Source organism: Narcine bancroftii, chromosome 8 (genome assembly GCF_036971445.1).
Source record: "Narcine bancroftii isolate sNarBan1 chromosome 8, sNarBan1.hap1, whole genome shotgun sequence".
NCBI classification, from domain to species: domain Eukaryota; kingdom Metazoa; phylum Chordata; class Chondrichthyes; order Torpediniformes; family Narcinidae; genus Narcine; species Narcine bancroftii.
In genome coordinates, this window is record NC_091476.1 from 2,019,946 (window position 1) to 2,044,889 (window position 24,944).

The 24,944-nt window shown below is 39.8% G+C and overlaps 1 long non-coding RNA gene across 1 annotated transcript in view; it reads right to left on the reverse strand.

The window, feature by feature from the left end:
- Positions 1 to 231: 231 nt before the first annotated feature.
- The window catches only part of LOC138740241 (uncharacterized), a 33,360-nt gene continuing 8,647 nt past the window's right edge, over positions 232 to 24,944 (reverse strand). Inside the window, exon 3 of the long non-coding RNA XR_011342760.1 lies at positions 232 to 3,279. This is a non-coding gene — a long non-coding RNA (uncharacterized lncRNA). The remainder of the gene's footprint in view (positions 3,280 to 24,944) is intronic.

Sequence of the window (24,944 nt, forward strand, 5' to 3'; positions counted from 1 at the left end):
AGACTATTCTATGAAAAAAATTCCAAGTAACTGAAGGATCTGACACTTGTTTATCTCCGATATTCGTGAGTGAGGAAAGCGTAACAGCCTTTCTAACCCACAGTTTGCATCCAGTGTCCCGGAAACACTCCGTGTACAATCACACAGTCAGCATACTGTGATCTTTACAGAGAATGTCATTCCAGACAAATTTACAAGCATTATTTATCCAGTATGAGGCGGCATCATTTTCTTTATTTTTACATCCTTCATATTGATTCGCTTTGTAGAGAATCCAAAAGCAATAAAAACATACAAGGACCAGCCATAAAACAGGCAACATCTATCGGCATAACAGAAATTTAGGATTTAATTTTCCAAAAGGATCAATGGATTTGGTGTCCAAGTACTGAAAGATTGACAGCACAAATGGAATTCAGCCATCACTGAGGACCTCAGCACTTCACTGTCCACCTGGAACAGTTCTACAGAACAGTTTTATGGAGATTGTTTCAATGTTTTGGTTTGTTTTTTTTTTCTAAACCACAAACATTTCACATTCACATGCTGAATGTCAGATCAAATAAAGTTTTTTTTTTCCAAAATTTGCTGTAAAAAAGTTATATTTACATGGTCCAAAGGAATCACTTTATCTGCACCATACAAATCATTTATTCATACTCAAGACAGCTAAGACACTCCCCCATCAGGAACAGTTTAAAGGATACAGTGTTCACCAAAACAGACATCAAACAGTCTTAATACAACTGAATGGGATGAAAGAACTGGAGCCTTTTGTGCTGCTCTACATTGGTTGCATTTCAAGGTATTTAATTAGTCTCCACATTTTTCTTACCAACATCACTCACAATTATTTCAAGATAGACTTTTGTCATTAATGTAAAAGCCAGGAGGATTGTGAACTCAAATTCCAGTTTTATGTCAGACCAGCAGCTTTAAGTTGAACAAGGTTAAATTTAAATTAATCCCTCTCTTCCTCTAACTTGCGTGAAAACTGGAATGTAACTATACTGTTAATCTTAAATTTCCATAATTAAAGATGATTTAGGAAATCAAATCTCATGATCCAAGTTAATTTGATATTCTTTACACTTAGAAATAAAGATAGCTGCCATTCACAATGTTTGCCATTACTGTGATTAGACATTTAAGCATTGAGACATGCCACGGAATTAGTGTTGTGTTATATGTTTAAATTATATTCTTTTTTTTTTGTTGTTTCCTAAAAGGATTGAAAAGCTTTAGCAAGTGAAACAAATCCTGGGCTCTATATCAGATTTAAAAAGAACCATTAATAAAAGGTGTTACAGTGACACGATTGCATTTTAATAGATTCTTACACATGTAACAAAGCTGCTGAAGCGAGTTAAAGCCAGGCAGTGACAAGTTGGAGAAAATGTTATCCAGATTTTATTGATGCGGTTGTAATTTTACTTTGACATAAAGCCTGTGTAAGCAAGCAAAAGGAATGCTCACTTACAAAGGGAATTCTGTGCTACAAAATATTCCCTAGTGTCTGCTTAAACTACGAGCCACTCTTCCATTACAGTGAGCATCATGTTATTAATGTAAATGGTGCATGTCCCTGCATTAAAGTGCAACACAAGAAAACAATCACAATGTGCCTTTACATGTTCAGTTGCAATTTCCCTTCATTGATTAGTTTAACAATTGCATCCAAATTTGTAGAGTCCAGTTTGAAGAGATTACCTTAGGTCACACTGAATATATCTTATTTTAATAGGATTTATATCTATATCGATATCTATAAAGACCATACACACTTTGGAAGCCTATTTTAAACTCAGAGCTACACAATTGACCTTCAAGTGTGGCTCTTTCCTTCCCAGCCCTTCATAGTCAATGTATTAATGTATTGAAAATATATATCTGAAATTAAGCTTACAGAATTCATCTCAACATTAAAACACTTGAATACCCACACATCTAATTGAACTGTGCCCATGTCAACAAGAAATAAGGAACCAGTAACAAGTTAGAAATGCAAAGTGAGGAGTCCCTCATGCAGAACAATGCGACAACTGTGCCGTGAAATAATTAGGACGAGAGCTCTTTCCGCATCTTCCTGGTGAGATCAAGTGTTGTCAAAGCAGACGTATGCTCCATATGAATGTCTCTGAAATATAATGCCAGGAACTTTATCACTCGGTTCAAACTTCACGCTTTGCAGGTTTAACAATGTTTGCACCTGGAGCATGAAATTGTTCATGAAAAGAGTTGGGAGAATTGCATGAACTACCCAGAAACTAACAAATTTAAGAATGAGTTGTGATTACTCCAAGTTCCCATCAGAAATTATGCTGACAATTTAAGACAAACACATTTAATTTTCGTCCTGACAATAATCCCGTTCCAATTTAGTTTTTGCTTGTGATTCACATCTACAGTCGTTCACCTGAGTATGTCAGAGAATTGCAACCATCCACTCAAAGACCAGCATTCAGCATTTCAAGGCGGCATTCAACCCCAACAAAGAGGCTTCAAAATGTCAACACGCCTCAAGAATAAGCTCGGAAACATCCAGCCATGACCTTGCTCCATCAACAACCACATTGTTGAAAAGTAATACCTCAATACTTTAATTTCAGAGATCATTTTTGGAACGATATAAATATTTTCACACCGTCCAAAATTCTGCTCATTTGTGTGTATTTGTGATGAGATATCGGGACAACACGGATATTTTCATAGGTGAAAAGGAAATGTTCACACAGTCGAATGGGTGGCTTGGTCATTTAAATTTTCTGTGCCAACATATTAATGATCAAACTCAAGATTAATTTCCTTTTCCTGAAATGGATTCGATCCAAGAATCAGGATCTGCCCATAGTTGTACGTTTGTACTTTCATCATTTCATCTTGCTTTTATTTTTATAGTTTAACCATGATGTGTCATTCATAATTTGGTTTCTTCCTTGCTCATGCTGTCCCTTGAACTGTCCAAGACCTGACTGAACTGGACTTCCAGGAGCCATGATAGCCACAGTGTAACTCGACTGGAACACATTCTCTTGCTCTTTTGGAAGTTACAAACTGTACAAGACAGCATGAAAGTGCTCGATTTCAGGTTTCCATGTGACCAGGTCAGATTTGCACATTAAACCCAGATGGAGCTCCTCGTTGACTTTCTGTTGAGCTGATCAGCAGCTTGTGCCAGTTAACCTCTCTCTTCCTCAGATCCACTTGATCAAGCTAGATGTATGCCTCATCCATCAGTGTTTTCCTCATGAACTTCCCACCATTAGAGACAAGTAAAATCTAAAACAGAGAAAGCAAATCCATAATCCAATCATAATGAGGCAGTTTAAAAACATAATAAGATAAGAAACATCAGAAGGCCAGATAGGCCCTTAAGCCTGCTTCACTTTTCAATAAGACTATTATTGATCAGATCACCCCAGAAAGAGCTCCAGGAGGATCATATCTAGCAAAACTTTAGGTGTAATACAAGAGGATGCTTCTTCACTCAGAGTGGTGGCTGAGTGGAATGATCTACCGGAAGAAGTTGCGCCAGGGTCAATTCTATCATTTAAGATGAGGTTATATGAGTACATGGATGCGAGGGGGTTGGAGGGTTATGGGCAAGGGAAGTAGGTAGGTGGAACTCGTGGAGTTTCACTTAAATCGATGCTTTAGGTGCCATAAGCAAGTTGGCTCTTTCTTGCACTTGATTAGGTGAAACCTTTCTGGAATAGAATTAAGGAACTTACTAAAATTTAAACTTTCACTTGATCCTAAGATATTTTTATTGGGTTATATGAAGAAATTGAGTTTAGAATTAAAATTATATGAGTCTCAAATTGCTTTTTGAGATTGCCTTTAGCTGTGGAAAGAAAATGATTTGAGTATTCATCGGTGGCATGCGGAAAGGAGGTCTTGTATTCCATTAGAAAAGATAACGTATAATACAAGCCTCATCTACCAGTGGAGCGTAGAAGATTGAGAGGGGACTTGATAGAGGTGTTTAAGATTTTAAAAGGGACAGACAGAGTAAATGTGGATAGGCTTTTTCAATTAAGAAAGGGGGAGATTCAAACTAGAGGACATGGTTTAAGATTGAAGGGGGAAAATTATAAGGGGAACATGAGGGGAAATTTCTTTACGCAGAGGGTGGTGGGGATGTGGAATGAGCTTCCGGCAGACGTGGTCGAGGCGGGATCATTGGTTACATTTAAGGAAAGACTAGATAGTTACATGGATAGGAGAGGACTGGAGGGGTATTGACTGGGTGCTGGTCAGTGGGAGTAGGAGGGTGGGGATTTGCTATGGCATGGACTAGTAGGGCCAAACTGGCCTGTTCTGTGCTGTAAATGGTTATATGGTTATTAATAACGCTTCCACCAGCGTTGTCTCCGCTCCATCCTCAACATCCATTGGAGCGCTTACACCCCTAACGTCGAAGTACTCGAGATGGCAGAGGTCGACAGCATCGAGTCCACGCTGCTGAAGATCCAGCTGCGCTGGATGGGTCACGTCTCCAGAATGGAGGACCATCGCCTTCCCAAGATCGTGTTATATGGCGAGCTCTCCACTGGCCACCGTGACAGAGATGCACCAAAGAAAAGGTACAAGGCCTGCCTAAAGAAATCTCTTGGTGCCTGCCACATTGACCACCGCCAGTGGGCTGATAACGCCTCAAACCGTGCATCTTGGCGCCTCACAGTTTGGCGGGCAGCAACCTCCTTTGAAGAAGACCGCAGAGCCCACCTCACTGACAAAAGGCAAAGGAGGAAAAACCCAACACCCAACCCCAACCAACCAATTTTCCCTTGCAACCACTGCAATCGTGTCTGCCTGTCCCGCATCGGACTTGTCAGCCACAAACGAGCCTGCAGCTGACGTGGACTTTTTACCCCCTCCATAAATCTTCGTCCGCGAAGCCAAGCCAAAGAAAAGAATGCTGAAACACCCGCTCTCTGCCCACAGCCCCATGTCAGTCCTCACACTGATCCCCTAGTTGCAAATAAAAAGTTTACTGGTACATTACAGTATCCCATATAGCTTTCCTCAGTCTAATAACATGGTGTTCACAGAACATCCATGTTGCATAACGCCAAATTTCACAGAACGTATTGTGGACGTTAAGTGGCACATACATGTATTTTCATTAAAAAAAATTTTTTCTTATATATTGGACCAATTATCTTGGTTTTCTATTCAGAATGGAAACAATTACACAATAGCAATAGCTGATACATTTCCATATTTTACAGCAATATCTCTTACATTTATAAGTTGTGTCTTCAGTAACAATTTTCCATGGTAACAAAGGTTCTCATTCTCTTCCGACTACTTTTCTATTTATCATAATTGACATTACACTAGTTACTTGCTACTTTTGCTACTTTGTTTGCTACTTGAGTTATTACTCATTTTAAAGACAGTCTGGTTTCAATACAAATTAAAATTTAAATATACAGTGTTATATTTCTTCTCTTACAAGCCCAGAGGACCCCAGAACCCAGCAGCAATAGATATTCACCAAGACAAATGGTTACTTAAACAAAAGTTGCGATTAATTATCTTTAGACATGAAAACAGAATCACTCTTTAACTTATCACTATTGACTTAACTAATCTAACTTAACCCCCTTCTAATTCTAAGCTCACATGTATATAATGTGTGTGTAAGTTCAGAAAAGTTATTTGATTCAAAGTCCAATCTCACTTCTCATTCCTCCAAGTTCACTGGTTGCAGGCAATTCTTATACTGTGCACAGAATTGAACATTTATGAATCTTCACCCAGGCTTTGATGCTTGAAAGATAAATGGTTACCGCTCAGGAAGGTTCTTGTTGGTTTTCAGAGAGAGAGATTTGATGTTTTTGGACACCCACAACTGATTCCTTTTTAACCAGCCACTTCAGTGTCTTGCTGAAGAAACTTGCCCCCCTCAGGGTTCTACAGATGATAACCTCTTTCTTTCAGCTCACCACAGAGTGCCTTTGTGTTTCTCTGATTTCAATTGAAACATTAGACAGCTAGCTCTCTCTTCTTGCATGAATCACAAGGGGTTTGACTAGATTGAATTAAGCACTCACAACTTGTCTTCCAAATGGGGTTTTCCACAAGCTTGCCAGCTTGCTGCAGACTGTAAAACTGCAGAACTGATCTCTGTGTTTGTGTGTGTGTGTGTCTCTCTCTCTCTCTCACACAGAGAAAACCTGTTTTACTCTCTCTGCTTGCAAAACCACATGACCCTCCTAGAACAGCAAGTTCCACTCCAGATTGTCTGTGGCTCCGACAAATTCTTTCATCGGTTGTCTTTTTGTAAACAACAATTCTTTAGTGAAGTCTCTTGGGCACTCTCCAAAACTTCTGGAAAGGCTCTGGGACTGATATGTCTAGCATTAGCAGAGCTCCAGTATTTTAAATAAAATCTGTTTGTATGTGACCTACACTAACAAACCTGCCCCAATTTATCTCCCAAAAACATATCTATATTATGTCACACTTCCTTGAAGAAGAACAACCTTGCATGGGTTTATTGCTTTAACAGCTTTATTTTTCGGCTGCTTGAACCAACAATGCACTCAGCTTCTTTCATGATCTCATTTTGTTCCTGCGCACATGGTGTGCATTGCTTACTGGGAAATGTAGGGTTTTTTATTATATAGGCATGATAACATGTCTTTCCACTTAGTAAAAATGAATTTTAAAAAACACAAACACAAAACTATGTCTGCATAATAAGGATATCTACATTCCATGACCAGTCTCTTTCCACTCAGCAGCTTTCAATCAATCTCTGAAGTGGTTTAACAGTCCTTTTTACTGTTTCCACTGGTGTATTGCTTACAATTGCTGCATTAGCATTTGTGTCTTTCTGTGAACTCTGAACAACATGTTCCTTTTCTATGTGTTGGCCTCTTTTGTGTACTGACAGGTGACGGGCCACGACCATGGGTTGGAGTTTGTTATCACAGATCCATGTGGTTCCTTCTCAGAGGCATCCCTCCCTCTGTCTGGATCTGCTAGGAATGTGGATCTATTTCCTCTTACACATATCCTTGAATGGAGCATATCTCAGAATTGCAATCTCAGATTTGCTCTTGAACTCCAGGCTTCAAGACTGGTTGGCTTTTCATAGTCGTGTCATGATGCTGCTTCTGTTTTTCCTTCTCTTCGACTTTAGCCTGTTTGACCTTGTGCTCCATTAGGTGTCAACAGATTTTCATGCATTGGAAGGTTGCATCGACCCATCAGCATTTTGGCAGGAGAAAGGTTGTTCTGTAATGGTGCACTTCTGTGAATCATTAGACTTTTGTGGAAATTCTCTCGTCCATCATGCGCTTTCTTCATGAGGCTCTTCACCACCTTCACAGAAATCTCTGCTAGGGCCATTAGACTTCAAGTGATGTGGGCTTGAAGTTATTTGTTGAAGCCCCCAAGTACTGGCAAAAGACTAAAGTTCACTGCTCGAATATTGTGGACCATTGTTTGATTCTACTTCACATGCTTCGCAAACAAATTTTTCATAAAGTGATAACTGTTTTACTGGATGTTGGCTACAGTGTTGTTGCCTCTGGGTCATTGGAAAAATAGTCTGTAACTACTATATGACTCTTCCCATTACAGTCAAACAAACCAATTCCAAATCTGAAGTACGGCCTGTCTGGTACAGGTTATGGTGTAAGTGATTCTACTTGCTGTTTTGGTCTTTAGGTAAGGCATATTTTGCATGAAGCAGTGGTCTGGCTTATGTCTTGGTTCGTTTTTGGCCAGTACATCACCTTTCAAGCTCTACGTTTGTATCTTTCCTCACCAAAATATCCTTCATGTATCTTCTGGAGCATTTCCTTGTGTAACAACAATGGAATCACAAACCTATTCCCTTTGAAGACTATATCTTTCATAGCTAACAGTTCATCTCTGCATACCCAGTAATCCTGAACACCCTTTTGAGTGTCATTCTTAGTTGCCGACCATCCTTGCTATATTGTTTCTTTGAGCTCTTTTATTGTTTCATCTGTCTCTGTTGCTTTCCTGATCTGCTCTGTTCTATTCCGGGATATTGGAAATGAGGTGATAATTGTGTCAATATAGGCCTGTATCTCTGCATTAACCTCTTTGTCATTATTTTTTTTCTTGTCAACTGCTCAAGATGGTGCATCAGCTGCAAACATGTATTTTCCTGGCATGTATATCATTTTCACCTCATATTTCTGCAGCTTTATCAACATGTGCTGTACTCGCATGTGACAGTCATTCAGTGGTTTGGACATAATTGAGACCAGTGGTTTATGGTCTGTCTCCTTCAAGAGCTTGACCGTAAATGTATTGATGGAACCTTTCACCTGCAAGTGTTAGCAAAAAGCTCCTTCTCTATCCTAACTATGCAACAGCATAGTTGGCTTTTGCACTTGTTAAAGCCCTTGATGCATGGGCCATGTGTCCTCATACTACTGCTCTAAGGCTATGTCAGGATGTATCAGCTGAGATCCTGATATGTCTATCCAGATCATAAAATTTTAATACAGGGTCTTCTGTTAGAACATTTTTGAGTGCCTGGAAGCACTCTTCTTGCTCCTCAACCAGATCCACTCATGTTTCTGTTCAAGGAGCGACCTAAGTGATGCTGACACAGTCGACAGTTGAGGGATGAACAATGGCTCCTGGACTGTATTCCTGAACCTGACTGTCCAAATCACATTTAGTACTGGGTAAAAAGGTAAATTACTTGCATGCAAGAGTTGCCATGATGAACATGATTCTTTGGCTTAACGGCAACATTTGTGAAGCAACACAATTAAAAAAGTAGATGTTGATGAAATCTCGAGGATTAATGCATTGGAATGTTTCATCGTTATATGAAGAAGTCATTACAAGCAGATGTTCATCTGTAATTAGCTTTCTAAATTCTCCAAAAGTTTTGCAAATTTAAAATTAAAATCTGTTGTCAAAAATTATAACATTATACTGGGATTGTGATGAGGCTGATGTTTTAATATTTGAGACTGCGCTAATTATAATGACTGAATGCCATATTATGCATAAGACTTTGCACAATTCTCCAGTGTTCTGATAGTAGCCACCAGACTCAACAAAACATCATAGGATCAATTTCCTTCTCCATGACTGTCTTGTGATCAGTTACATTAAATAGTGTGAGAATAATTTTTTTCTTTTTTTTCATTCAGCCACATTAACTCCTTGAACAAAGCACACAAAAGTGCTGGAGAAACTCAGCAGGTCCCACAACGTCCATAGGAGGCAAAAATAGATAACCAACATTTCGGGCCTGATCCCTTTCTTCAAGGTATGAACAAAAAGGAAAGGGGAGGTGCTACCCCTCTCTGTATTCACAGAACTACCACCTCCCCTGATTAATTCCCAGCTTTTGTCTCCTGCCCTCCTCCTGTTCATGACAACCTATGGGTTTTTGGCTGTTGGCCTGTGCTCCTTCCCCTGCCCATTCCTCCCTCCTCCCCAACCTTTTTATTCAGGGACTTATCTACTTTTTCCTTATACCTTGATGAAGGGCTCAAACCCAGAACATTGGCTATCTATCTTTACCTCCTATGGACATTACGTTACAAGTACAGCATCTGTAAATTTTCATGTTTCACTCGACTGTTTTATGAAGCCTAATTGTAGCTATTATCAAGGGTATCAATCATTTAAGAACAGCCCCCATTGTGCCCACTTCACTGCTCATTAAGATCACATCTAATCTTTGAAATTGGCAGCACTTTCCTCCAATAAACCCACATTTCTTAACTCCCTCAATACTAATGCCTTGAATAAATTCAACAACTGAGCTTCTGTGTCTGTCTCAGGCAGTAAATTCCAAAAAATTGATATCTACTAGTGAATAAAGTTTTCAATTAAACAAGAACATCTCGAAATGCTAGGGTCGAGGGCAGTCCTCAAAAGTGCTGGAGAAACTCAGCAGATCATGCAGTAAAAGGCAGACAATGTTTCAGGCCTGATCCCTTTGTCAGGAATGAAATTTCTCATCTATGCTTTGAATAACTAACTTTAAAAAGATTTTTAAAACATGAGAGGCATAGATAAGTTAATGGTGGGGGAGAAGAAAAGCTAGAGGATACACATTTAAGGTGCGAGGGGAAGATTTAAAGGGGTCTGTGGGGCAATATTTTCACACAGGTATATGGAATGAGCAGATGGAGGGAGTAGAAAAGACAGCTACACTTGCAATGTTTAAAATAGATTTAGATTTAATAGAGTATGCAGGTTCAAATTTTTTAAAATTTAAATTTAAGGGAGGGAGGATTTGGAGGATACAGGCCAAATACAGGTAAATGGGACCAGGTCAGGTTGGCTGCTCAACCCATTGAGTTCCTCCAGCAGATTGCTCTTTGCCCCATTGGTAACTTGTCAGAGTTTAGCAAAGTTGGCAGAAGCCACTTTTTTAACCAGACTTGATCAATCACTTGCATCTGGTCATCTGAATGTAGATGAGAATTGACAATACCTGAATATACACATGTACATATTGTGTCAAATAATCAAGATCATTCAAACTTTCATGGTGAGAACCGATATGATGTTCTAATAGACATGGCTATCAAAGAAATGAATGTTTAAATGTTAGAGGTGTTCGGATGACTACCCAAACGTAATGTAGAGCAGCAATTCTCAACCTTTTTTTTTGGCTATGGCCCCCCTGTGCTCATTTTATGGTTCCCTTTCCCTGTTAAACAGTCAAGTTTTGGTATCTTTCATACTCCTCCTACTGACAACATAAAAAATATTTGTGCTACGTGGGGTGAAAAGAAAACAAAGCTTTTACTTAAATGCTGTGGCCCCTGGGGAGGGGGTGGGGGGAGGGGCACATAGGGCCCCCGTTGAGAAACAATTCCACATTTGACATAAAAAAAGTTTATTTCAATGGATGACAGTTAATAAAAGAAAACGTAAAAGGTATTTGAAGGCAAGAAAACCTGAAACCGTTGTAGAATTTTGGTCATTCTTGCTATGATACTACACCAGATGTTTTTTACTGGATCTTGAAATTAGTTCAAACCCCATTAACCTAAATGACCTACCCTTATTTTGAAACAATCCCTCTGAGTTCTGGACTCCAGGTGAAACAACTTTCTCACATCCAGTCTATGGAGCCCTTGAAGAATATTGTGTTTCAATAAGGCCGTCTGGGTTTTAGCAGTGGTGAGAACTTGCTGGTCTTGCTGGTTTTCCCTGGGGGCTCTGGTTTCCTCCCACTGTTCAAACACGTACCGGGGTTGTAGGTCAATTGGGTGTAATTGCATGGCATGGGCTCATGGGGCAAAATTGCCTGTTACTGTGCTGTATGTCTAAATTTTTAAAAAACTCATTCTTGCTTAGGACAAACCTCACAGGTCGAATCTGCCTGATCATTTGAAATGCACTATCCCAAAAGCAGACTCAATGGGCTGAATGGTCTGCTCCTATATTTTAGGGCATCGTGGAGCCAGTATCATGAATCTTTGCTTCAGTCCTCTGATAACAGATATATCTTTTAGAGGTAAATTTTACACAATTCTCTTGTGTTCTCACTAAGGTTGCATAATAACAGTAAAGACATATTAATCTTATACTCAAATCTCCAGCAATAAAAGTCATTTGCCTCCTGAGTATCTATGAGTGATTCCCCTGTAGTTTGAGCAGTCAGATTTCTCGCCTTTGTTTTTGTACAGGGTGATGATGGTGGCATCACAAAGATCCTGAGGCAGTTTTCCTTGGTCCCAACAAAGCTTGAAAAACTCATGCAGTTTGGCATGCAGAGTTTTGCCGCCAGCCTTCCAGACCTCTGGGGGGATTCCATCCATACCTGCTGCTTTGCCACTTTTCAGTTGTTCAATTGCCTTATATGTCTCATCCAGGGTGAGGACCTCATCCAGCTCTAGCCTTAGGGGCTGTTGAGGGGAGCTATAGGGGAATCACGTTGCTCTCCATTGCAGGCAAAATCTTCGCTAGGATTCTACTAAATAGAATAATACCTAGTGTCGTCGAGAATATTCTCCCAGAATCACAGTGCGGCTTTCGCGCAAACAGAGGAACTACTGACATGGTCTTTGCCCTCAGACAGCTCCAAGAAAAGTGCAGAGAACAAAACAAAGGACTCTACATCACCTTTGTTGACCTCACCAAAGCCTTCGACACCGTGAGCAGGAAAGGGCTTTGGCAAATACTAGAGCGCATCGGATGTCCCCCAAAGTTCCTCAACATGATTATCCAACTGCACGAAAACCAACAAGGTCGGGTCAGATACAGCAATGAGCTCTCTGAACCCTTCTCCATTAACAATGGCGTGAAGCAAGGCTGTGTTCTCGCACCAACCCTCTTTTCAATCTTCTTCAGCATGATGCTGAACCAAGCCATGAAAGACCCCAACAATGAAGACGCTGTTTACATCCGGTACCGCACGGATGGCAGTCTCTTCAATCTGAGGCGCCTGCAAGCTCACACCAAGACACAAGAGAAACTTGTCCGTGAACTACTCTTTGCAGACGATGCCGCTTTAGTTGCCCATTCAGAGCCAGCTCTTCAGCGCTTGACGTCCTGCTTTGCGGAAACTGCCAAAATGTTTGGCCTGGAAGTCAGCCTGAAGAAAACTGAGGTCCTCCATCAGCCAGCTCCCCACCATGACTACCAGCCCCCCCACATCTCCATCGGGCACACAAAACTCAAAACGGTCAACCAGTTTACCTATCTCGGCTGCACCATTTCATCAGATGCAAGGATCGACAATGAGATAGACAACAGACTCGCCAAGGCAAATAGCGCCTTTGGAAGACTACACAAAAGAGTCTGGAAAAACAACCAACTGAAAAACCTCACAAAGATAAGCGTATACAGAGCCGTTGTCATACCCACACTCCTGTTTGGCTCCGAATCATGGGTCCTCTACCGGCATCACCTACGGCTCCTAGAACGCTTCCACCAGCGTTGTCTCCGCTCCATCCTCAACATCCATTGGAGCGCTTTCATCCCTAACGTCGAAGTACTCGAGATGGCAGAGGTCGACAGCATCGAGTCCACGCTGCTGAACATCCAGCTGCGCTGGATGGGTCACGTCTCCAGAATGGAGGACCATCGCCTTCCCAAGATCGTGTTATAGGGCGAGCTCTCCACTGGCCTCCGTGACAGAGGTGCACCAAAGAAAAGGTACAAGGACTGCCTAAAGAAATCTCTTGGTGCCTGCCACATTGACCACCGCCAGTGGGCTGATATCGCCTCAAACCGTGCATCTTGGCGCCTCAGTTTGGCGGGCAGCAACCTCCTTTGAAGAAGACCGCAGAGCCCACCTCACTGACAAAAGGCAAAGGAGGAAAAACCCAACACCCAACCCCAACCAACCAATTTTCCCCTGCAGCCACTGCAACCGTGTCTGCCTGTCCCGCATCGGACTTGTCAGTCACAAACGAGCCTGCAGCTGACGTGGACTTTTACCCCCTCCATAAATCTTCGTCCGCGAAGCCAAGCCAAAGAAAAAGAACCTATGAGTACTGTGAAAATCTTTCAATGACCTATGTATAAGAATTCCTCACTAGCATTTCCCAATCACTCCCCATTTAAAATACAGTAAGCATTTATTTTTTTCTCAAGGCTCATAACCTTATGTTGCAAGACATTGCATACAAAAAGTTGAAAATTCAAACTAAAAAAGTGAAATTTAAAACTAAGGCTTTATCAAACCAAGAGCCACTGTGGCTTAATGAAGACAATACTGACAAATTAATGGAAGCAGGCAAGAGTGTTTTGTTAACCATATAGATATAACTAACACTTTAAATTGATCAGATATCACTATTTTAATCTGGTGAAGATAGCTGTGTTGCGTGCTTGCTACGTGATGTGTGGAGTAAGAACGACATACATCGTTGAGTTGAGGTTGAAGACTGATTTATTGTACAATCAGCTCTGCTGACATGAGTGACATCATTGCAGCGCCGGCCTCTGACTGGCTGGCGGTCCTGCCATGCAGAGGTCAGGTGGGCCAACGGCCATTGGTTCCTGTGGGGCCTTCGCGAATACTGCAATCGACGGCTATTTTGTGAGCTGTATCGCATCTCAGTTCACGGGCTGCTACATGACCTTCTCCCCCCACCCCCCAGAACTGGCAAGTGGAGTGTCCACTGCTGCTTTGAGCCACCTACCTTTGTGTCCCAGGAGGGTGAGTCTCAACTGGTGGGCTACTATCTACATGAGCCAGTTTCAGGCGGTCAAGGGTGAAGGTTTCCTCTTTGCTGGCAATGTCCAATACATATGTTGACCCATGTCTGATGACTCTGTATGACCTCTCGTATGGCTGTTGGAGGGGTGCCCAGTGCATTCCCCTTTGCACAAAACATATTCACAGGTGTGCAAGTCCATGGGGATGAAAGATTTGGCCTGGCCTTGCAGCAGGGTCTCTGGAGGGGTTAGGGTACCCAGTCTTTCCTTCAGCTGTTTCACTACCACCGTGGGGATTTCTGGGTTCTTGGCATTGACCAAGAGCTCTTCCATAATTACCAAGGATGTGCTGTAGACCATTATGCTGTGGAAGCAATAAAGTCTTCTTTCAGAGTGGTGTGAATCTCCAGGAGGACCCAAAGTAGTTTATCTGCCCAGTTGGGCCCCTTGAGCCGGGCCATCAGGACTGCTTCTAAATATCTGTGGAACCGCTTCACCAACCCATTGGGCTGTGGGTAATATGTTGTGGTACATTGGAGTTGAGTTCCCAACAGTTTTGCTTGTGCTGCCCAGAGCCCCGAGGTAAACTGCGCTTCCCTGTCAGAGGTGAGGTGTTCCGGGACTCAGAACCTACCTTCCAGAAAGTATCAGAAGTACCTGATCACCAGGTCCAGCACCAATAGCTCCAAGTCAAAGGCACTGTATTTAAGTTCAGGTGGCCGGAGGTTCTTGCTGAATAAGGCCAGGGCTGCCATTGCCCGTCGATCAGCTGTTCGAGAACTCCCTCCGACGGCTGTGTGGAGGCGTCCACCATGAGGGCAATCGGCACCTCTGGCCTGGGTGAACCATAAGGATGGTGTTGGCCAGCACATCCTTCACCTTCTGGAATGCCTCTGAAGCCTCCTCATCTCAGGCAACGTCTTTATTTTTCATTAACACGAAAAGTGGGCAAATGATTTGAGCTGCTGCCAATATGAATCGATGGTAGAAGTTAATCATACTGGCAAACTCCTGCAACCCCTTCACAGTGTGATGTTTTGTGAACTGCCGAATGAACTCCACCTTCTTGGACAGTAATTTTGCCCCATATCTGTCGATCTGATGCCCCAGGAAGGGTAGGAGGAAACCAGAGCTCCCAGAGGAAACACACACAGATATGGGAGAACGTACAAATCCCTTACAAACAGAGCCTGATACAAACCTGTAATGGTGTTGCCCTACCTGCTACCACTAACCATGCCATCCTAATATTTACACAATATCCTAATACATAAATTCTACTGTTATGGTATGCAATCACCTTGTCATTCACCATAACATAAAGAAAACAATGCTGAGGTCAGAGGTAAGGATGTAGGAATAAATCGGGAAACAAATGCAAATTGCTCTCAGTTACGACTGGAATGGGTAAAAATTAGAACCTGTTATGTGCAGACCCACCCAGGAGAATGGCAGGAGAAGCATATTGTAGTCACCTTGTTAATAGTTGCAAAGGAGATAATATTAACTTTAGTGCATTATACACGTTCTGAAAAAGCAATGTTTCGAAACAGGATTGGAAGGAGATACCAGTGAGTACTATCTAATGAATGCCAACAGAACTTGACACTGACTTCCTTCTTATACTTTTGATATCAAAGGTAGAGCTGGTTTAACATAGAGTAACAAACTTCATAAAAACTGTACCAAGTTCTAGTGTTGATTCAAAGTGCTCCTGGCATGGTATTGGCTTTCATGTTTATTTTGGCAAGAAGATCAAAATGGGCACAGCTCATAACAGGAATTAGCAACTAAAACTTTAATTTGTAGCGAAGTAATCCTTGCTTACCTTTTTTCACATTATATAGGGATAAATAACAATAAGTTGAAGCGAGAAAAAGACAAGAAGCTTCGCTTTAGAATCATGTAGTCTGCAAAATAAATTTCAACTTCAGATACACACATACAATGTACAAAGGCACCAAAATTCTTACTTGCTTTAGCAAGTCTGGAAGACACACCAACAACAATAGCATCAATTAAATTACCCCACCATATGCCATGAGACATAAAAAGAGATAATGAATATAAAAGAATAAATATTCACAGTTTCAGCTCATGCAAAAAAAAGATGTTTCAATAGTGGTTCTGAAGTAGTGTATGGTTAGAGTTAGTTTTCAGGTAGTGAACTAGAAAATGTCTATGGGTGTTACAAAAATAGATCTCACAAGCATTATTAGCTCAAAGTTTCCAAATTCACAAGATTTGCCAGAAATGAAAGGTTCTGAACCAAGGCTCATCTTCCAATCCTATGTCTCTTAGATCAGCCATTCTTAACAGGGCCCTACAGCCCCCTGAGCGTAACAGCACATTTAAGTAAAAGACAATTTCTTTCCACCTCACGCAACAGGAATAGTTTTCATGGTTTTTATGCAGTTGGTAGGAGACAACTACGGAATAAACAATCTAAACTTGACTGCATGGCAGGAAATGGGACCATAAACTCTGAACAAAATCCTCAGAGGGCTATGGCCAGAAAATGATTGACAATGGCTTACTTCTCTTCAAAGATTTCAGTATGTTGTCTCTCAATTCCTTTGTGGTGACATTTCCATAAGTGAATTACAGAATAGACATATAAACAGAGCATCCTTTACAGATGATAGTAACTCTTAGTATTGCTCAATATATTTTCAAAAATTTAAATTTAATTTAAAAAAAATTTAGACATACAGCACAGTAACAGGCCATTTCGGCCCATGAGTCTGTGCCGCCCAATTTACGCCCAATTAACCTACAACCCCAGTACATTTCAAACAGTGGGAGGAAGCCAGAGCACCCAGGAAAAACCCAAGCAGACAAAGAGAGAATGTACAAAGTCATTACAAACAGCGTGGGATTTGAACCCACATCCCGATCACTGGCACTGTAAAGGCATCATGCTTAACCGCTACACCAACCATGCATTAATAATATCAATGTAGAAGCAAGATTCGAAATTTCGGTAATAATGTGTTAACTTCTACAAAGAATACTGACATTATTCTAAATCATCCATATTTCTGATGTATCAGTGGTATCACATGTAGAGTCACATCAAAAGTTTAAATCTGTAATTTTATGTCTGGTATAGTGTAAAAGGTTCTTCCACAAGCTGTCTAACAGACTAACTTTAGTATATGCAGCCATTTAAAGTAGAAGAGAAAGAGGGCAATTACTGTGTAGGAAAGGCAGCCAACATAAAGAAGGCCCTCTCATACCTCAGATACACTTTCTTTTCTCTTTTTCCTTTGGGGTGAAATCTACAAAAGTGACAGATCATGCACCTACAGGCTTAAGGGCTTCTTTTCCTTCCCTCCTTCCTTTTTCCTTTGCAACTCTGTAATTGCGCTCTTGCCCTTCTACTTTATATGGCTGCATATATTGTATGTAGAGTTTAGACTGACTGGTTGCATCTCAGCCTGATTTGGAAACACAGAAGGCTGCAGAAAGTAGCAACATCCATCACAGGCTCTGACTTTTCATCTACTGAAGATGCCTATGTAAGGTGCTGTCTCAAGAAGTCAGCCAAAAGGACCCTCGTCTACCTGGTCACAACCTCTTCTCACTGCTAACTTTAGGAACAAGGTACAGAGCCTGAAGACAAGACCTTTTCGGTTCAAAAATAGTTTCTTCCAAATGGCTATCAGGTTCTTAAACCTCCCTTTACTATCCTAACCACAAACTACTCCAACACAACAAAATAGCCTATCTGTACTATTGTAACACCATTTGTTTTTCTTGCACTATGTAACTCAACAATTATTATGTCTTTTGTATCTATTAACTATTTTTAATTTAATCTATAATGCTGTAGCATTTGTTTAAATAAAGCACCTCGGTAAGTAAGAATTTTGGTGCATATGTGCATTGTACATTATATGTGACAATAAACATTATTATTGTTTGGCTGGTCAGCCAATGATCAACTTCAAACCATGAAGTGTGGATTGCAGAAGGTCATGTGGCCTCTCTGTCTGAAACGAGATGGGAGTGTGGATTGTGGGGGAGTCATGTGACCTCTCCATCTGGAGCCTGTCAGAAATCACATAATTAATCAGATTAAGCAAATTGATTTACAATTTTCTCAAAATAAAAATCTGGAATTATATAAGAAAAGAGTAGAACTTCAAACTAAATTTGATTTTCTCACTACTTGATTAGCAATTGTTAAGAAATAGAAGTCATTTTTTTATTGTTGTGGGGAAAAATCTAGTAAATTACTAACTGGTCAATTAAAAGGAATTTCTGCTAAAAAAAAATAAATAAGATTTGCATGAGTGATGGTAGTGTGATGGTACCTTTATACTTTTGAATTTAATAATGATTATGCTTCAATATTGGAATTCTTAGATCGGTTGAATTTCCCAGTACTTCCCCAAGACAGACATGCAAGTTTGAAGGAACCTATTTCACAGGAGGATATAGCTGTGGCTATTTCCTCATTACAGTCTTGTAAATCTCCAGGACCAGATGGTTTTCCTGTAGAATTTTACAACTCCTTCTCCAAACAGCTTTTACCCCATTTAAGCTTGGTATTGCATGACTTGTTTAAAAAGAAGCTTCCTTCATAATTTAACAAGCCATGTATCTCCTATTCTAAAAAAAGGAAATAGCCAACAAAATGTATATCTTATAGACCTATCTCGTTACTTAAGTTCATATGAAGATTTAGCACATAAATTAGAAAATATTTTACCAATTATTATAGTTTCAGACCAAACTGGTTTTATTAAAAATTGTTATTTTTACTATAATATACATCAATTTTATATATATATATACATACACCCTCCACTCCATCGACAGAATGTGTTCTCTCATTAGATGCTGAAAAAGTGTTTGATCAGGTGGAATGGGAGTATCTGCTATATTGGGAAAATTTAAATTTGGTCCAGTTTTTAGTAAATTGATTAAATTATTGTATTCATACCCTATGGTGTCAATTCACTCCAACATACAGCAATCAGAAGGTTTAGTCTTAATAGAGGAACAAGACAGAGTTGCCAGTTAAGTCCTTTACATTTTGATATAGTACTGGAACCATTAGCTGCTGCTCTTTGACAGTGTAGAGAATTTAAAGGAATAACTAGAAGTGGAATTTAACATAAAGTATCACTTTATGCAGATGATATTGCTTTTTATTTCAAATTCTAAGGTTTCTATACCAAATATATTAATTTTGTTTGATAAACAGCCAATTTTCAGTTATAAATTAAATTGACATGAGTGAAATTTTACCTTTAAAAGGTGCTTTTGCAGGTTATTCAAAATTTCCATTTAAAATAGTGAAAGATCAATTCCAATAGTTAGGAATTACATTTTCAAAAGACTACAAAGAGTGGAGGATTATCACTTCTAGATTTTAGATTTTATTATTGATTGATTAATATATGTAATTTACTTTTATTATTACATTTGGATAAGCCAGTGAATTGTCCCTTCTGGGTAGAAATGGAACTGCAGTTCTCCAAAAATTTCTCTGTTGACAATTTTAGGATCCTTTTTACCATTTTCCTTCTCGACATTGACACATAATCTGTTAATGAGAAATAGGTCGAGAATATGGGCTCAATTTAAGAAATTCTTTGGGCTTAATGGTTTTTCTTTGGATAGTCCTTACTCGACACAGATTTCAAGGAATGGCATAGATTTGGTATCCACAGTTTTAACAATCTCTTTATTTGAGATCATTTTGCCTCTTTTGAACAATTATCAGCCAAATTTAATTTTTCTAACAGATGTTTTTTTAGATATTAACAAATTAAATATTTTGTTTAGTCTAAGCTTTCTGATTTCCCATAAATTTCAAATACTAATATTCTTGATCTATTTTTTAACTTACGGTTTTATTTTCATGGTGGATTGATATCATGTATTTAGAATAATTTATTGGATTTAAGATCAGTCTCCATGCCTGGGTTCAAGAGTGATTGGGAACGAGATTTAAACATAACATTTTCAGATGAAGATTGGTACTCAACTCTCAAGCAGGAATTTTAGAATCTTTGGTTGGCCAGAAAATCTGGATTCAGACAATCCATTGGAATTTTTTTTCCCCACGAGGCTGGGAGAGATATTGAAGGGGATTTTGAAGAATCCCCTGATCCTGGACCAAGAACATTGTGCATTGAAATGAAAACCATTTCCCGAAGAGAAACCATGACCAGATATTCTATGTTTTTGTTATTTTCAGACCAAGGAGATAATTATCCATGAAGCTCAAAAGTATTGAATTATAGACAATAAAGAAGCTTCTATTCACTTCGTGGAAGATTACCCACAAGAAGTTCTTAATGAAAGAGGCAAATACAAAGAAGTAATGGTTGAGCTCTACAAACAGAAATGCAGATCTTCCCTCTGCTTTTCTGCACATTTGAAGATCATTCCATAGAATGGTCAACCTATCCAGAAGCTGGATGGAAGTTCCTCCATGAAAAACTTGCTTTACAACCAACATTAATCTTTTGACTTGGTTGTTTGGTCTGTCGTAACTAATAAGCTGGTACTAGATTGAATTGTTGCTCTAGTGCTGGTTTATATTGAGCTGTTTGATTTCATGTAACCTCTCTTTTTTTTTGCATATATAATCCTTCCTTTCCCTTTTCTCTTTTTCTCTTCCTTGATGTCATTTACAATTAATGTAATTTGTGGATGTTAGTTGATATATATGTTGTCTTGTGTATTTTGTGTTGAAAAGTAGAATTTGAAACTAGATACCTTTCGTCTTTTTTAACTGTTTTATCTCGACTTTCTTTTTTTAAACTGACTTGTGCTCTAAGTTTTGTGACTTTAAAATGGCGTAACATTCTTCTACTTTTTTTGATTTTAAGACACAGTGGTTATAATTCCAGTGTTTATGAACACCAGTTTGAAAATGTTTCATATTTGGGTTCATCCTGCTGGATTCAAGGCCACACATTGGCTGACTGCCGAAATCTAAGGCATAATGCCTTAGACCTTATAACTAGTTATTGCCAAGCCACGAAAGTCAGAAATGTGGGCAAAGTTGCAGTTTTATTTCAGATTGTAAAATACACACCTTTTAACCCTCACAGGTACAGGTTGATAGATATCTGAATAGACAGGTTATCAAATGTTATGGGGAAAAGGCAGGGAGTTGGACTGAGTGGCAGAATGCATCAGCTCATGTTGGAAAAGCAGAGCAGATTTGACAGACTGAATGGCCTACTGTTCTTATTTCTTATGGTCTTACATTGAAAAGGTCCTGTTTCAAGGACCTTTACAAGATATTGAGTATTAACATATGAATACTTCAAGCAACCATTTAACTAGATTATTTTATTTTTTAAGTTTATAGAGTTATATTAAAAAGGAAAAATACTCATTTTTTAATGCTGTGAGTGTCATTTCCCTATTTTAGTCTTTGCCATTTTTGGGGTTCCTCATCTGAATGTGATCTATGCAGACACAGAAATCTTTACCTTTACATTTTTAAATAAACTTTTAAATGGATGTTTAAAAAAAACTTTGTTTCTCTGAATGTTAATGGTTTGAACCATCCAATTAAATTATAAAAACATTTATTTTGTTTAAAATGTTTCAAGCTGATAGCATCTTTGCACAAGAGATGCACATTTGCAAAGAGGATGAAAATTGCTTTTTCAAATTCTGGAGAGGTTTTCAATTTCATTCCCTGTCTCAGTTTAAAGTAAAAGGTATATAGGCTAAAATAAAAGCAAAGGAGAGGGCATACAAGGAAGCTCAAATTAGTGGGAAGTCAGAGGACTGGGATTCCTTTTGACACATACAGAAAGAGACAAGGAAAGTCATTCAGAAAGAAAAGGAATTAGCTAACAATTATAAAAACGATACAAAGAGTTTTTTCAAATATATAAGGAATAAAAGAGACATGTATTGACATAAGACCAATAGAAAACAATGCTGGGGAAATTGTAATGGGTTATAAAGAGATGGCAGAGGAACTAAATCAATATTTTATGTCTGTCTTCACCGTGGAAGATGTTAGTTTTATCCCAGACAGTCAGAGGCTTCAGGGAGTAGAGTTAGATTCAGTTAGGGTTACTAGAGAAATTGTGCTAGGCCATCTAAACAGATTAAAGATTGATAAATCTCCCAGACCAGATGAGTACATCTACGGGTTTTGAAAGAGGTGGCTTTGGAGATTGTAGATCCATTGGCAATGATCTTCCAGAAATTGATAGACCCTGGAGAGATTACAGAGGATTGGAAGGTTGCAAAGGTGGTTCCGCTGTTTAAGAAAGGTGGGGTACTGAAAAAAGGAAACTATAGGCCGATTAGTCTGACAGCGGTGGTTTGGAAGATATTAGAATCGATCCTCAAGAATGAGGATATGAAATGACAGGATCGGTCCAAGTCAGCATGGTTTTTTTAAAGGTAGATCCTGCCTGACCAACCTATTAAAGTTTTTGAAGAAATCTCAAGTAGGATAGAGAAAGGAGAGGCTGTGGATGTAATCTATTTAGATTTTCAAAAGGCTTTTGATAAGGTGCCACATATTAGGCTGCTAAATAAGATGAGGGCCCATGGAATTATGGGGAAGTTAGTTAAACTGGTTAGAAAAGTGGCTGATAGGCAGGAAGCAAAGGGTTAAAATTAAAGGTTCCTGTTCTGGATGGCTGCCTGTAACTAGTGGTGTTCCGCAGGGGTCAGTATTGGGGCCGCTGCTGTTCACAATTTATATTAATGATTTGGATTGTGGTATAAATGGTTTTGTGGCCATATTTACCAATGACACCAAGACAGGTGGCGGAGTAGGAAGTGTCGTAGAAACTGTAAAGTTGCAGAAGGATAGAGACAGATTAGGAGACTGGGCAAAATTATGGCAGATGAGATTTAACATAGAGAAATGTGCAGTTGTACATTTTGGCAGTGGAAATAAACAGGTAGAATACTATTTGGATGGGGTGAAAATTCAGACCTTGGATGTGCAAAGGGACCTGGGTGTCCTCATGCAGGGAAACCTAAAAGTTAATGACCTGGTGAAATTTGTAGTGAAGAGAGCGAATGCTATGTTGGCATCATTTCAAGAGGAACAGTTTTGTAAGAGTAAAGAGGTGTTGATGAGGCTCCATGGGGCCCTGGTGAGACCTCGTTTGGAGCACTGTGTGCAGTTTTGGGTCCCTTATCTTAGAAAGGATGTGATATTGGAGAGGGTGCAGAGGAGATTAACTAGGATGATTCCCGGAATGCAAGGGCTAACATACAAGGAGCGTTTGGCAGCTCTTGGGTTGTATTCATTGGAATATAGGAGAATGAGAGGAGATCTCATCGAGGCATTTCATAATTTGAAAGGTTTAGATAGGGTGGATGCGGTTAAGATGTTTCCCTTGGTGGGTGAATTGAGGACAAGGAGTCATAGAATGAAAATTAGAAGTTATCCATATAAAACAGAGATTAGGAACAACTTCTTTAGCCAGAGGGCTATGGATCTGTGGAACTCACTGCCACATACAGGAGTGGAAGCCAGATCACTGGGAGTATTTAAACAAGAAATAGACAAGTATCTCATTAGTGAGAGCAACAAGGGATATGTGGAAAAGGCCGGAAATTGAAACTAGTGTAAAGTAGCTTAGTGCAGATTTACAGAACAGACTCAATGGACCGAGTGGCCTGCTTCTGTTCCTTTGTCTTGTGATCTTGTGATCTAATGTTGATGATCTGGATTTAAAAAAAAAATATGGGTGTAGATTTTAACTGTTACCTTAAACCAATGATTGATAGGTCTTCCTCTAATCAGACACTTCCTAATAGATCTGCTACTTATATTTATTCTTTTCTGATTGATTATGGATTGGTTGATATATGGAGGCTTTTACATCCTAAGGACAAATACTTTTTTTCACATGTTTATCATAGTTATTCTAGGATTGATTATTCTTTGTTGTTACTTGTCTGGTTCCCTTGGTAATGGATTGTGTATATGATGCAATTTCTGTTGCCAATCATGCATCTTTGAAACTCTTTTTTAAATTTTCTGATGTTATTCCTGGCGGTCAGCAGAGGCAATTCAATTTGACTTTACTTCAAGATAAGAAATTTGGTCTGTGAAAACCTTAAATTTCCTCCCTTCCAAACAGTACCTGAGGTGTCGGACCGCAAGGTAGAGTGCTAAGTGTTCACGGTGGAAGGAACTATATTTAAGTTAGATGTCTGCTAAAGAACGCCAGGGGCTGCCACTGCAGTTGGAGTACACCCCCACCACTGTGTTGGAAGTGTCTACTGTGAGGCGGAGCCCTGGGTGTACTAGAAGCGTGGCATTGGCCAGTGCGTCTTTTGTCTACTGGAACACCTCCGATGCTTCCCTGTCCCAGGTGACCTTTTTTTTCTTCCCCATCATTAGTACAAACAGAGGCACATGATGTGAGGTGCTGCTGGTATAAAGCAATGGTTGAAATTGATCATACCAGTGAATTCTTGGAGGCCCTTCACCAAGTGGGGTGTGGTGAAGTGCCAGAGGGCCTCTACCTTTTCGGACAGGGGTGTTGCCCCGTGTTTGTTGATTCTGCAGCCCAGGAAGTCTATTGTCTCCAGCCCAATCTCACATTTGGCCGGATTGAATGTTGGGCCAGTCACTCAGGCAGGTGCACAATCATCTGAGTTGGGCCACATGTTTTTTGTGATTGCGGCTGGCTATCAGGATGTCATCCAGGTAAATGAATGCAAACCTGTCAGCCTCCGGGAGGTCTGAGCTGCATTTCTGAGCCCAAAAGGCATTCTTAAAAACTCAACCAACCCAATGAGGGTGATGAAAGCGGTTTTAGGGATGTCATCGGTATGGA